This window comes from Palaemon carinicauda, chromosome 8, assembly GCF_036898095.1.
Source record: "Palaemon carinicauda isolate YSFRI2023 chromosome 8, ASM3689809v2, whole genome shotgun sequence".
Taxonomy (NCBI): Eukaryota; Metazoa; Arthropoda; class Malacostraca; order Decapoda; family Palaemonidae; genus Palaemon; species Palaemon carinicauda.
Genome location: NC_090732.1, coordinates 117,274,117 through 117,276,616, shown reverse-complemented (window position 1 = coordinate 117,276,616; position 2,500 = coordinate 117,274,117).

Genomic DNA, 2,500 nt, shown 5'->3' with positions numbered 1-2,500 from the left:
CAAGTGTGTATATATATATATATATATATATATATATATATATATATATATATATATATATATATATATGTATGTATATACATATATATATATATATATATGTATATATATATATATATATATATATATATATTATATTATATATATATATGTATATACATTTTATATACGGTAGTAGTTTTTTCTCTCTATTTTCGTGCATATATATTGGGTGCTTTATATTATTTTTTATTTGCATTCGGAAAATCTGATTTCGTCTTGAAACATTCGATGTACAAACCTTCATTTATTGATGTTTTTTTTTTTTTTTTTTTAATTGAATAGTTTTTTTCTGTTAGGTTCGTGCAGAGCTGCACATTAAGCCTGATTCAGACATTTTGTGCTCCAAATTCAAATGTATTTACGTCTCCTTTCCCCTTGATTTAATTGGTCATGTTTTCAGATTGTAATTAACTAGAAGTCATTCTTGGATATATTCTTGCAGTCCCAATGTGCATATTCATAATCTCATAATGAGGTCTTAGATATATCATTCACGATTCACAATTTCCAATACCCAATTACTTGTTATTTTCAGCAAATATGTTTATCATAGCTTGATTCTGACATCGAACAAGATTTCCTTTGCTTAAAATAGGTTTAGCTGTTCATTTTCCGTATTGAACATCTGGTACTCCATCTGTTGTTGCCATCTTTGAATCCAGCTGTTGCTTCAGTTATAAGCAATATCGTCATATAATCTAGTGCTACCATCTCAAGCTACACCACTTTCACTCCAACCAGCTGCCAGTGGACGAGGTCTCTCTCACTCTCCTCATTCTTTTCATCTCCCCCTTGAATGAGGGAGGATGAGGGAAGAGAGGTGATGAGAGTCAAAAACTTTACTGACCAATAGTTTACCGCAAGTCCGAGAAAGTGAAAGAGGAAAACAGCTTCTAAAAGTGGGATTTTGAAAAAGAAAGTTTTTGGAAAGACGTTTGGCTCAATATAAAATAGTAGAAGAGGAATGGGAGAACTGTGCACTTGAAGGTAGTGAATCTCTCTCTCTCTCTCTCTCTCTCTCATCTCTCCTCTCTCTCTCTCGCTCTCTCTCTCTCTCTCTCTCTCTCTCTTCTCATGGAAATGATGAATCCATGTTTTTCGTCGACAAAAATCGATCTGAATCAAAATGATGAACTAGGATTTGATACTTCGTGGGGTTAGAGAATTTTTTCAACATCTTTTTTTTTTCTTCGCTCTCTTTTCCGTTTTCTTCGTTCTTTTCTTCGCCTTCTGATTGAATTTCAAGGGCGGGAAGACACAGAGAGTGTTTCGACAAGAGAGAAAGATTCCTTTTTCGAACCGCGAATGCCATCCCTCACGTGAAAGGCTTCTTCACACAGGAAGTTAGTTTGTGGGTTGGTGGGTTTGTGACCGTGCTTTCCTCTCCCTGTCTGCCTGTCTGTTTGTGTATGTACGTATCTATCTTTCTATTTTTCTGTGCTGCAGGTGGTGTCATATGACGTAAAGGCGTAATTTTTTTTTCACACTTTTTAACGAAAGGACAACCGTAGCAATAGTGATGAACCAAGAGCTATAACAGCAGAATATTTATTTGATGGGGAGGAAATTGGGCAGTGGGGTTAATTGGGTTAAGATTGAGTCTGTAAGTGAGATGTAATGATCCTTAAAGGCTGTGCGTCCCTCTTTTTTAAGAGTGAATGTTTCCGGGCCATGCAAAGGGTAGATTGCATGCGTGTCGCTATAGTAGTTGCATTTGTGAAAGGCATTCGCCCTCGCCACGGGACATGAAGATGAACAAATAATAGTTGACCCATTTAAGCTTTAATTATTGCGCTGCATGAAACGGCGACTGCACGAGATTGTTTATTAAGACGATCCGTCTCGGATTGCCCCAGGTACTTATATAGAGAGAGAAAGGCGGGGGGGGGGGGCGTTGCTGGGTGGAGCTTGAAAGGGAACTGTAGAAAACTTATTAAACAGAACTAAAAGGAATCTCTTTAAAACAGAAAATTAGAGAATGTTGATTGTATGAAGGAATCTTTGATAATTCAGCAAACAGGTTAATTGCATGACAAAGAAAAGAATCTTTTATAATTCAAGATTTTTTTATAGCGCATTTTCATAGAAACATGAATGTCAAAGGTTTGAATGATCGTCAGATATTTACCCAAAGATATTTCTTGAGTAAACAGCTATTGTGTGACCTTCTCGCAGTTAGAAATAAAACAATTTTCTTGTTTTTTTTTTTTAACACGGTTTCTGCATATTTATGCAAACTGGAGATTCTGTGTAGCACGTTTTGTTACGTGATCTATAAAACATTTTTTCTCCACGACTGATTACCAAAACATTATCTTAATAACGTATATGTGATAGATGGAGTGATTACTCTGTTATTTTGTGAATTAATATCATACTTTGTTTGTAATTAGCTCGTTATTATTCTGATTTTTCTTCTTATCCCTCCGTTATGGTTGTGTAATCATTCCCGGTCGCA